The 12,970-nt window shown below is 40.5% G+C and overlaps 1 protein-coding gene across 1 annotated transcript in view; it reads right to left on the bottom strand.

Annotated features, from left to right (window-relative positions):
* The window catches only part of HSD17B3 (hydroxysteroid 17-beta dehydrogenase 3), a 52,548-nt gene extending 44,210 nt beyond the window's left edge, over positions 1 to 8,338 (bottom strand). Inside the window, exon 1 of the mRNA XM_089913019.1 lies at positions 1,465 to 8,338. The gene's annotated coding sequence lies outside the window, so the exon portion shown is untranslated. The remainder of the gene's footprint in view (positions 1 to 1,464) is intronic.
* Between the last annotated feature and the right edge of the window lie 4,632 nt (positions 8,339 to 12,970).

The following is a 12,970-nucleotide window of genomic DNA, read 5'->3' as shown; positions in this document are numbered from 1 at the left end:
AAACCATGCCATTTTATTTACCATGGCACTTTCAACTAAGGTCTTTATCTGGAGCAGCTTCTCAGTTCCAAGGGTCAATTGCTCATAAAGCTATGGGCTGCCTGAAGAGGGTACAAGTAATGTGGAGATTAAACTAAAATTAAAGCAAATGAGATGGCCTTTGTCAATGGTGGCTCCCCACTCCTTCCCATTTTCTTCAGCTGCCCCTTATTTACTGTTTTTTGTACCAGACTCTGCATTAAGCACTTTACAAGGATTACCTGTCTTGTTTAATTATTACTCTTCCCATTGAGGGTTGGTTGGCAAAGCAGATACTGTAGATCAGCCTTCTCAGCACAACCACACCTGTCCCCAAAGGAGTGAGAGGCTGAGGTGTTTGATAAATACGAAAACAACAATTACCGTTTTCACTAAGGCCTGGAAAAGGCCAGGCCGATGCCCATCCTGCAGTCCTATGCCTCTGCTTTATTTTTCTTCTGAGCATATTATTTATTGGCTTATCTCATTTGCTTGTGGTTGGGTCTCCTGCCACTACAATGTAAACTCCTTTGGATTGGGACTTTGTTTTGTTAGAGCAAAAGTAAGTAGTCAATAAATATTCACTCTTTAATGAAAAAGGAAAATGAACGTTTATTGGTGTGGAAGCAATGAAGTTAAGTTCCTGTTAAAGAAGTTTTGGTAAAGAGGCGATAGACACTGGTACAGGTAAGGGGCAGGTTGCAGGGTCTCAGGGAGCAGGGATAGATCTCAACTGGAAGCCTATAGCATATGGAGTTAATGAAGAGGAAATTTTAAAAGAACTGAAAAAGGCAAAGATGGGAAGGGGTTCCTTCACAATTGCCCCATTTATCAAATGTTTGTGTGTTTATTATCAAATGTTGTTTGTGTGTTTATCTGTCCCAGCACTCAATAGAGGACAGAATGGTTGGACACAGTATGGTAAGATGCAGAAGTGGGAGCAAAGGGGGTGGCAAACTGGAGAAATTCAGAGGAAGAAAGAGGCCTGAGGAAGGCTCTCTAAGATGTTCATAAGGGCCTGGCCTTCTCCCTAAAGCATCTGTGTAAGTGAGCTGTGGTATGTGTTAGGGGAAAGGATTACAAGAAGTTTCACACTAGAGAGACCTTTAGAGAATTTGACTTTGTCACCAAGTTTTCAGTGAAAGAGGACAAAACTAACGTTTTCTACTGATGCAGGTCATCAAATGTCATCCAAAAATGGAGAGTGGCTTTCACAAAGGAAAAGCAGAGCTAATAATTATGTAAAAATTAGCTCCCTGAGAGTAGATTTCTTGAAAGTGGCAAGGTTTAGAAAACCTGAGAGAAAAATAGAAACGAAACAACTTATCCTGGGCTTGGGGGCTATGCATGGTGGAGCTGGGTGCTGTGTATTCAGCCAGTGTCGAACCAGAACTCTTTGTCCGGTGAATCAGTATTTCCTGTCAAAGCTGAACTTGTCAGACAGACCTTCAAAGAGTTCAAGGATCCCACGAGTCCCAGGAAACATGTGCCCACTCTTCCTTCTTTGTTTCAAAGCCCCTCTTCCACTGTTGTCTGTGGCTACATTTTCTTGTCTGTGGGGCAGGTTGCAGCTTGGGAGGCTCAGGCAGCTGAAGGCTGGAATCAGAAGAGACATTCCTGACTCCACACACCCACAGTTCCTTCCCCTTCTTTAGGTGTCAGAACTCTGGGGGACCAAATCCTGGGCTAGCGTTTCTGGCCTTGCCTAAAATCCTCTCTGTCGTTCAAACAAACAATAACCATTGCTGTGCAAGTGACATAAGTCAAGCCAGAAACATGCAACCCAGAGAAGTATATTTTACGTTTTGATTTCTTCTTTCCTTTTGGCAAAAACTTGTTGTTCCCATCCCTGCCGGGGCAGATATAAAGTGCTCTTAATGTGGAGTGGAAAGGGGCCATTCTGCTTGATGGCACTGTAGCCTGGTGCCTGTCCTGGATGCCCCCTGGTTACAAAGACACCTCCCCGTGGGAAAGCAGTGTGGGTCGGCCCAGGCTTGCACAAACGAGGTGCTCCAGCTCCCACGCTGGCTCCCAGATCAGCCAGAAGATTTTCAGCCAGGGCCAGATCTCCTTAGCACAGAGTGACTGGACTGCAGATTTGATAAGACCTCACTGCATCACACAGTCCATAGAGCCCTGTGTCTGAGGTTGAGGTAAGGCTGAATTGAAGGAATGCTTTTTGACTAGTAGAAATCACATATACTATTGAACAGATTATGAAATTGGTATCATTTGTGACATCATCTTTTCCCAGGCTGGGAAAATTCGTTATTTTAAATTTCTCCCTTTCCTTTATGTTGTAGATAGAAGCGGTCACCAAATCCAACATTACAAACAACCCCTCTGAGTGATTCCTTTCCTTTTCATGCCCTGCCATCTCCAAGCACCACCCATCGTCTGGGATGCAGCTGGGAGGAAGGTGAGCATGGGCTCTGGAGAAAGACATTCCAGATGTACATGTTGGCTTTCGTGTGACTTGGACAAGCTAAACTTTCTGTCCCTCGAGTTATTATTATAAAATGGGATTGAAAGTACTTCTTACTTTTCAGGGCTATTGTGAAGATTAAATGAAATAACATTTATAAAAGTGCAGATAAGGGGAGACCTTCAAGATGGCAGAGAAGTAAGATGTGGAGCTTACCTTCCTCTTCACAAATACATCAAAAATACATCTACATGTGGAACAACTCCTACAAACACGTACTGAACACTGGCAGAAAACCTCAGGCTTCCCAAAAGGCAAGAAAATCCCCACGTACCTAGGTAGGGCAAAAGAAAAAACAGAGACAAAATAATAGGGACAGGACCTGCACCTCTGGGAGGGAGCTGTGAAGGAGGAAAAGTTTCCACACACTAGGAAGCCGCTTCACTGGTGGAGACGGGGGTGGGCTGGGGGGAAGCTTCGGAGCCAAGGAGGACAGACAGCAACAGGGGTGCAGAGGGTAAAGCACAGAGATTCCCACACAGAGGATCGGGGCCGACCAGCACTCACCATCCCGAGAGGCTTGTCTGTTCACCCGCAGGGGCGGGTGGGGGCTGGGAGCTGAGGCTCGGGCTTCGGAGGTCATATCCCAGGGAGAGGACTGGGGTTGGCTAAGTGAACACAGCCTGAAGGGGGCTAGTGCACCACCGCTAGCTGGGAGGGAGTCTGGGAAAAATTCTGGACCTGCCGGAGAGGCAAGAGACCATTGTCTTGGGGTGTATGAAGAGAGGGGATTCCTACTCCGTGTGCCCACAGATGGCAGAGCACCGCTTAAGCGAGCTCCAGAGACAGGCGCAAGCCGCGGCTACCATCTCGGACCACAGAGAAGGACATGGACCACTAACACTGCTGTTGCTGCCACCAAGAACGCTGTGTGCAAGCGCAGGTCACTACCCACACCTCCCTGGGAAACTGTGCAGCCCGCCGCTGCCAGGGTCCCATGATCCAGGGACAGCTTCCCCGGGAGAAGTTACACCTCAGGCTGTTGCAATGTCATGCTGGCCTCTGCCGCCACAGCTTCCCCCCACATTCCAATTGTGACTACCGTACCCCTCCCTCTCCCCGGCCTGAGTGAGCAAAAGAGCCCTAATCAGCCACTGTTTTAACCCCCTCCTGCCTGGGTGGGGAACAGATGCCTGGGGTGGCCTACATGCAGAGGTGAGGCCCAAACCAAAGTGGAACCCTAGGAGCTGTGCGAACAAAGAAGAGAAAGGGAAAATTCTCCGTGCGGCCTCGGGATCAGTGGATTAAATCCTCACAATCAACTTGATAAACCCTGCATCTATGGAATACCTGAAGAGACAACAGATGTTCCCAAAATTGAGGCAGTGGACTTTGGGAGCAACTGCAGACTTGCGATTTGCTTTCTGCGTCTGATATGTTTTTGGTTTTATGTTTATCTTAGTTTAGTTTTTAGTGCTTGTTATCATTGGTGGATTTGTTTATTGGTATGGTTGCTATCTTCCTATTAAAAAAATTCTTTTATTATTATTATTCCTTTTTTTCTTTTTGTGAGTGTGTGTGTGTGAGTTTCTTAGTGTGATTTTGTCTGTTTAGGTTTGCTTTTACTATTTGTTTTGGGCTTTTATCTGTTCTTTTTTTTTCTTTTCTTCCTTTTCTTCTGAGCTGTGTGGCTGGCAAGGCCTTGGTGCTCCAGCCACATGTCGGGCCTGCGCCTCTGAGGTGGGAGAGCCGAGTCAAGGACATTGGATCACCAGAAACCTCAGAGCCCCACATAATATCACTCGGCGAGAGCTCTCCCAGAGATCTCGGTCTCAACACTAACACCCAGCTCCACACAATGGCCAGCAAGCTCCAGTGCTGGATGCCCCATGCCAAACAACTAGCAAGACAGGAAAACAACCCTGCCCATTAGCAGAGAGGCTGCCTAAAGCCATACTAAGTTCACAGACACCCCAAAACACACCACCGGATGCAGCCCTGCTGACCAACAGGACAAGAAACAGCCCCACCCACCAGACCACAGGCACCAGTCACTTCCACCAGAAAGCCTACACAAGCCACTGAACCAATTTCACCCACTGCGAGCAGACACCATAAATAGCGGGAACTACAAAGCTGCAGCCTGTGAAAAGGGGACCCCAAGCACAATAAGTTAAGCAAAATGAGAAGACAGAGAAATATGCAGCAGATAAAGGAGCACGGTACAAACCCACCAGACCAAACAAATGAAGAGGAAAGAGGCAGTCTACCTGAAAAAGATTTCAGAGTAATGATAGTAAAGATGATCCAAATCTCAGAAATAGAATGGAGAAAATACAAGAAATTTTTAACAAGGACCTAGAAGACCTAAAGAGCAAACAATGATGAGCAACACAATAAATGAAATTAAAAACACAGTAGAAGGAATCAATAGCAGAATAACTGAGGCAGAAGAACAGATAAGTGACCTGGAAGATAAAATAGTGTAAATAACTGCCACAGAGCAGAATAAAGAAAAAAGAAAGAAAAGATTTGAGGACAGTCTCAGAGACCTCTGCGACAACATTAAATGCACCAAAATTTGAATTATAGGGGTCCCAGAAGATGAAGAGAAAGAGAAAGGGTCTGAGAAAATATTTGAATAGATTATACTCAAAAACTTCTCTAACATGGGAAAGGAAACAACCACCCGAGTCCAGGAAGCACAAAGAGTCCCATATAGGATAAATCCAAGGAGAAACATGCCAAGACACATATTACTCAAACTATCAAAAATTTTAAAAAAAGAAAAAATATTAAAAGCAGCAAGGGCAAAGCAACAAATAACATACAAGGAAATCCCCATAAAGTTAACAGCTGATCTTTCAGCAGAAACTCTGCAAGTCTCCTCTATTTACAATAGCCAGGACATGGAAGCAACCTAAGTGTCCATTGACAGATGAATGGATAAAGAAGATGTGACACATATATACAATGGAATACTACTCAGCCATAAAAAGGAATGAAATTGAGTTATTTGTAGTGAGGTGGATGGACCTAGTCTGTCATACAGAGAGAAGCAAGTCAGAAAGAGAAAAACAAATACCGTATGTTAACACATATATATAGAATCTAAAAAAAAAAGGTTCTGAAGAACCTAGGGGCAGGACAAATAAATAAAGACATAGAATTAGAGAATGGACATGAGGACATGGGGAGGAGGAATGATAAGCTGGGACGAAGTGAGAAAGTGGCATAGACATATATACTACCAAGTGTGAAATAGATAGCTAGTGGGAAGCAGTCGCATAGCACAGGCAGATCAGCTCAGTGCTTTGTGACCACCTAGAGGGGTGGGATAGGGAGGGGAGGAGGGAGATGCAAGAGGGTGGAGATATGGGAATGTATGTATATGTACAGCTGATTCGATTTGTTATAAAGCAGAAACTAACACACCATTGTAAAGCAATTATACTCCAATAAAGATGTTAACAACAACAACAAAAAAGAAATTCTGCAAGCCAAAAGGGAGTGGCAGGACATATTTAAAATGATGAAAGGGAATAAACTACAACCAAGATTACTCTACCAAGCAAGGATCTCAATCAGATTTCACAGAGAAATTAAAACCTTTACAGACAAGCAAAAGTTAAGAGAATTCAGCACCACCAAACCAGCTTTACAACAAATGCTAAAGGACCTTCTCTAGGCAGGAAGCATAAGAGAAGGAAAAGACCTACAAAAACAAACCCCAAATAATTAAGAAAATGGTAAAATGAACATACATATTGATAACTGATAAATGTAAATGGATGAAATGCTCCAACCAAAAGACACAGACTGGCTGAATGGATACAAAAACAAGACCCATATATATGCTGTCTACAAGAGACTCACTTTAGACCCAGGGATACATACAGACTGAAGGTGAGGAGATGGAAAAAGATACTCCATGCAAATGGAAATCAAAAGAAACCTGGAGTAGCAATTCTCATATCAGACAAAATAGACTTGAAAATAAAGACTATTACAAGAGACTAAGAAGGACACTACATAATGATCAAGGGATCAATCCAAGAAGAAAATATAACAATTGTAAATATTTATGCACCCAAGATAGGAGCACCTCAATACATAAGGCAAATGCTAACAGCCATAAAAGGGGAAATCGACAGTAACACAATCATAGTAGGGGACTTTAACACCCCACTTTCACCAATGGACAGATCATCCCAAATGCAAATAAATAAGGAAACACAAGCTTTGAATGACACATTAGACCAGAGGGACTTAATTGATATTTATAGGACAGTCCATCCAAAAACAACAGATTACACTTTCTTCTCAAGTGCACATGGAACATTCTCCAGGATAGATCATATCTTGGGTCACATATCAAGCCTCGGTAAATTTAAAAAAATTGAAATCATATCAAGTATCTTATCCGACCACAATACTATGAGACTACATATCAATTACAGGAAAAAAACTGTAAAAAACACAAACACACACACACACACACACACACACAAAAACAAAAAAAAAACACAAACACATGGAGGCTAAACAAAATTCTACTAAATAACCAAGAGATCCTGAGAAAATCAAAGAGGAAATCAAAAAATACCTAGAAACAAATGACGATGAAAACCCAACGACCCAAAACCTATGGGATGCAGCAAAAGCAGTTCTAAGAGGGAAGGTTATAAAAATACAATCCTACCTCAAGAAACAAGAAATATCTCAAATAATCAACCTACACTTACACCTAAAGCAATTAGAGAAAGAAGAACAAAACAAACCCAAAGTTAGCAGAACAAATCAGAAAGATCAGATGAGAAATAAATGAAAAAGAAGTGAAGGAAACAATAGCAAAGATCAATAAAACTAAAAGCTGGTTCTTTGAGAAGATAAACAAAATTGATAAACCATTAGCCAGACTCATGAAGAAAAAAAGAGAAAAGACTCAAATCAACAGAATTCGAAATGAAAAAGGAGAAGTAACAACTGACACTGCAGAAATACAAAGGACCATGAGAGATTACTACAAGCAAGAATATGCCAACAAAATAGGCAACCTGGAAGAAATGGACAAATTCTTAGAAAAGTACAACCTTCCAAGACTGAACCAGGAAAAAATAGAAAATACGAACAGACCAATCACAAGTACTGAAATTGAAACTGTGATTAAAAATCTTCCAGCAAACAAAAGCCCAGGACCGGATGGCTTCACAGGTGAACTCTATCAAACACTTAGAGAAGAGCTAACACGTCTTCTTCTCAAACTCTTCCAAAATATAGCAGAGGGAGGAACACTCCCAAATTCATTCTATGAGACCACCATCACTCAATACCAAAACCATACAAAGATGTCACAAAAAAAGAAAAGTACATGCCAATATCACTGATGAACATAGATGTAAAAATCCTCAACAAAATACTAGCAAACAGAATCCAACAGGACATTAAAAGGATCCTACACGACGATCAATTTGGGTTTATTCCAGGAATGCAAGGATTCTTCAACATATGCAAAACAATCAATGTGATACATCATATTAACAAACTGAAGGATAAAAATCATATGATGATCTCAACAGATGCAGAAAAAGCTTTCAACAAACTTCAACACCCATTTATGATAAAAACTCTCCAGGAAATGTGCATAGAGGGAAACTACCTCAGCATAATAAAAGCCATATATGACAAACCCACAGCCAACGTCATTCTTAATGGTGAAAAACTGAAAGCATTTCCTCTAAGACCAGGAACAAGAAAAGATTACCCACTCTCACCACTATTATTCAACATAGTTTTGGCAGTTTTAGCCATGGCAATCAGAGAAGAAAAAGAAATGAAAGGAATCCAAATCGGAAAAGAAGAAGTACAGCTGTCCCTGTTTGCAGATGACATGATACTATACACAGAGAATCCTAAAGATGCTACCAGAAAACTACTAGAGCTAATCAATGAATTTGGTAAAGTAGCAGGATACAAAATTAATGCACAGAAATCTCTTTCATTCCTACACACTAACAGCAAAAAATCTGAAAGAGAAATTAAGGAAACACTCCCATTTACCATTGCAACAAAAACAATAAAATACGTAGGAATAAACCTACCTAAGGAGACAAAAGACCTGCATGCAGAAAACTATAAGACCCTGGTAAAAGAAATTTAAAATGATACAAACAGATGGAGACATATGCCATGTTCTTGGATTGGAAGAATCAACATTGACTATACTACCCAAAGCAATCTACAGATTCAATGCAATCTTTATCAAACTACCAATGGGATTTTTCACAGAACTAGAACAAAAAATTTCACGATTTGTATGGATATGCAAAAGACCCCAAATAGCCAAAGCAATCTTGAGAAAGAAAAACGGAGGTGGAGGAATCAGGCTCCCTGACTTCAGACTATACTGCAAAACTACAGTAATCAAGACGGTATGGTACTGGCACAAAAACAGAAATACCAATCAATGGAACAGGATAGAAATCCCAGAGATAAACCCACACACGTATGGTCACCTTATTTTTGATAAAGGAGGCAAGAACATACAATGAAGAAAAGACAGCCTCTTCAATAAGGGGTGCTGGGAAAACTGGACAGCTACATATAAAAGAATGAAATTAGAACACTTCTGAACACCATACACAAGAATAAACTCAAAATGGTAAAAGACCTAAATGTAAGGCTGTCAAACTCTTAGAGGAAAACGAAGAACACTCGATGACATAATTCACAGTAATATCCTTTTTGACCCACCTCCTAGAGAAATGGAAATAAAAACAAAAATAAACCAGTGGGACCTAATGAAACTTAAAAGCTTTTGCACAGCAAAGGAAACCATAAACAAGAGAAAAAGACAACCCTCAGAATGGGAGAAAATATTTGCAGATGAAGCAACTGACAAAGGATTAATCTCCAAAATTTACAAGCAGCTCATGCAGCTCAAAATCAAAAAACAAACAACCCAATCCAAAAATGGGTAGAAGACCTAAACAGACATTTCTCCAAAGAATATATACAGGTTGCCAACAAACACATGAAAGGATGCTCAACACCACTAATCATTAGAGGGAGGCAAATCGAAACTACAATGAGGTATCACCTCACACCGGTCAGAGTGGCCATCATCAAAAAGTCTACCAATAAATGCTGGAGAGGGTATGGAGAAAAAGGAACCCTCCTGCGCTGTTGGTGGGAATGTAAATTGATACAGGCACTATGGAGAACAGTATGGAGGTTCCTTAAAAAACTAAAAATAGAACTACCATATGACCCAGCAATCCCACTACTAGGCATATACCCTGGGAAAACCATAATTCAAAAAGGGTCATGTACCAAAATGTTCATTGCAGCACTATTTACAATAGCCAGGACATGGAAGCAACCTAAGTGTCCATCAACAGATGAATGGATGAAGAAGATGTTGCACATATATACAATGGAATATTACTCAGTCATAAAAAGAAATGAAATTGAGTTATTTGTAGTTAGGTGGATGGACCTAGAATCTGTCCTACAGAGTGAAGTAAGTCAGAAAGAGAAAAACAAATACCATATGCTAACACATATATATGGAGTCTAAAAAAAAAAAAAATGCTTCTGATGAACTAGGGGCAGGACAGGAATAAAGACGCAGATGTAGAGAATGGACTTGAGGACATGGGGGGCAGGGAGGGTAAGCTGGGACGAAGTGATAGAGTAGCATTGACATATATACACTATGAAATGTAAAATAGATAGCTAGTGGGAAGCAGCCACATAGCACAAGGAGATCATCTCTGTGCTTTGTGACCACCTAGAGGGGTGGGATTGGGGGGTAGGATAGGGAGGGTAGGAGGGAGGAGCAAGAGGGAGGCGATATGGGGATATATGTATCTGTATAGCTGATTCACTTTGTTATACAGCAGCAACTAACACAACATTGTAAAGCAATTATACTCCAATAAAGTGTTAAATAAATATTAATTAATTTTAAAAATGCAGATGACTAAACAGCATGGTCCCAATTGTTCTTTCAGATGTGATGATTAGAAGAAAAATGTTTATAAGAATGTGCACCAAAATGTTAATAATTTTTTTCTATTTATTTTTTATTTATTTATTTTTTTAACATCTTTATTGGAGTATAATTGCTTTACAATGGTGTGTTAGTTTCTGCTTTACAACAAAATGAATCAGTTATATATATACATATGTTCCCATATCTCTTCCGTCTTGCGTCTCCCTCCCTCCCACCCTCCCTAAATAATGTTTTTATACTGAGGTGGTGGGATTTATGAACTCATTTTTTTTTAAACTTGCATCTTTGTGCTTTTCTATATTTTTAAAATTTCCACAATGAACATGTATTACTTTTGTAACTAAAAATCATTAATATGAATTAAAGTCCACCAAAACTTGAAGAACTGGTTAGATGATAGCACCTTTATTAAAACTTTCCCGATCTTCCCAGTGGCTGAATCAAGGCTCAGCTAGGAAAGATGCATTCCAAGCTCACTCACATGTTTGTTGCCAGATTAATTCCATCCCCGCCACACACACACACACACACACACATACACACACACACACACACACAGCTGTTCCTTGACATGTGGGCCTCTTAAGAAAACAGCTCAGAAAATGGCAGCTTGCTTCATCAGATCAAGCAAATGAGAAGAGTCAGAGAGATAAAGAGAGAAGACACACTCTCTTGTAACCTAATCTTAGAAGGAACCACCCATTACTTTTGCTGTATCCTACACATGAGAAGCTAGCTCACATTCTAGGTGCAGCCCACATTCAAAGGGAGGAGATTATACAAGGAAGTGAATATAAAGAGGCAGGCATTGTGATCCATTTCAGAAGCTACCCACCACATGTACATACTATATGATGCCATTTAGAGGCAAACCTAATCTTCAGTAAAATAAATCAGAACACTGGTTTTTGGTAGAGGCACAGTGATTGATTGGTTAGGGTCATAAGGAACTTTTCCATGGTGATGAGGTTGTTCTATATTTTGATATGTGTGTTCATGGGAGTACAACTTTATCAAAGCTCATGTACAGTACAGTTAAGGTCTGTGTAATTTATTGAATGTAAATTGTACCTCAGTTTAAACAAATTTTATCCTACAGTTTTTTTTTTAAGGGTGGATAACTTAGCCTTCCATATTACCAGAAATGGAAGTATGTAGTAGTTCACTTGTGTGCTTGATTTTAAACCAAAGTTCCCACCTTTACTCCTTTTTTTTTTTTTTCTGTGCTGGGCCAGATCTTAGTTCCCCAACCAGGGATGGAACCCGTGCCCGTTGCAGTGGAAGCACGGAGTCCTAACCACTGGACCGCCAGGTAATTCCCCTACCTTTACTTTTCAACATCAAAAAATGTATTCAACTCCACTTAATAGATTGAGAAATTACCTGTCAATATCTGACTATGAATTCAGAAAAGACTTAAAATAAATTCGTATTTCACTATTCACAAGAGTACCTCAATGTATTTGAAAATTAAATTCTTCAATGTGGAGACCTGTTATTTTTTCCAGTCTGTTAGCTGTTTTCTTCCCACTGAAGAAATGCAACTGAATGTGTTATGTTATTATAGCAATAAACATTAACTGCAATGTAAAGCTTTTAAATACTTTTTTTTTTGCGGTACGCGGGCCTCTCACTGCCGTGGCCTCTCCCGTTGCGGAGCACAGGCTCTGGACGCGCAGGCCCAGCGGCCATGGCTCACGGGCCCAGCAGCTCCGCGGCATGTGCGATCTTCCCGGATCGGGGCACGAACCCGTGTCCCCTGCATCGGCAGGCGGACTCTCAACCACTGTGCCACCAGGGAAGCCCTTAAATACTTTTTTTTATCTTTTAAAATTTTTTATTACACTTTTCATATTTTAAAAACAACTGTATAAGCTGGAAAGCCATCATAAGTATACTTACATCAGCAAATGTTTTTAATATTTGATTTTTTTTATTGAGGTATAATTGACATATAACATCATATTAGTTTCAGGTATACAACATAATGATTCAGTATTTGTACACATTGCAAAATAATCTACCACCATACATAAGTTACAAAATTTTCAAAAACTTTTTTCTTATGGTGAGATCTAGCCTCTTAGCAACTTTCAAATATGCAGTGCAGTATTATTAACTATAATCACCATGCTGTGCATTACATCTCCATAACTTATTTATTTTATAACTGGATGTTTTTATACCTTTTGACCCCATTTCACCCACCCCCACCCCACCACCTTGACAACCACCAACATGTTGGCTGTAAACACTTTATTTTTATAGTTCAATAAATGGTAACAAAAAATGTTCCTTGCCGTACATGTCTAGCAACTCTACATAGTATGGAGATAAAATAGTTCGAGAACTAGGCCTCTAGAACTGGAATCAAAAACTCAAATGCCTACAGTCAAGGCAGAGAAGTAACATAAATTAAGGAAGTAGGCCGGACACCTTAATTCTTAATTCTTTCAACACAGGCACAGAGTAGGTATAATTTCTATTTCCACAAACAAATAACAAACGTT

This window comes from Delphinapterus leucas, chromosome 6 (assembly GCF_059928025.1).
Source record: "Delphinapterus leucas isolate spDelLeu-1000000601 "Yukka" chromosome 6, BTC_Dleu_Yukka2, whole genome shotgun sequence".
NCBI classification, from domain to species: domain Eukaryota; kingdom Metazoa; phylum Chordata; class Mammalia; order Artiodactyla; family Monodontidae; genus Delphinapterus; species Delphinapterus leucas.
This window is presented reverse-complemented; position numbering and strand designations above follow the sequence as displayed.